The sequence below is a fragment of the Morone saxatilis genome, unplaced genomic scaffold (assembly GCF_004916995.1).
Source record: "Morone saxatilis isolate NCDOM2014 unplaced genomic scaffold, NCSU_SB_2.0 Contig9, whole genome shotgun sequence".
Classification (NCBI taxonomy): Eukaryota; Metazoa; Chordata; class Actinopteri; family Moronidae; genus Morone; species Morone saxatilis.
The window spans coordinates 1,721,529-1,721,735 of NW_023340268.1; the positions used below are offsets into that span (position 1 = coordinate 1,721,529).

General features: G+C 37.7%; 1 protein-coding gene across 1 annotated transcript in view; it reads left to right on the plus strand.

Moving 5' to 3' along the window:
- The window catches only part of LOC118342382 (protein MTSS 1-like), a gene marked incomplete in the record, with an annotated part of 59,313 nt that overhangs the window by 47,217 nt on the left and 11,889 nt on the right, over positions 1 to 207 (plus strand).

Consider the following 207-nt stretch of genomic DNA (forward strand, 5'->3'; position numbering starts at 1 on the left):
TACAGATTTCTCTGAATATGGATCCCAGTTCACATTCACACATGATGCTGAACATTTCAGGGCTAGACTGTGCTAGAGTGTGAAAGGGTTTTAGTACTAGTAATAATCTGTCTAACTTCTTGAAATCACGTATAGACAAATATAACCATGTTAAAATAAGATACTACTTTTGTCCAGGCCGACATTCATGGTCCTCAGAGGCTGAAT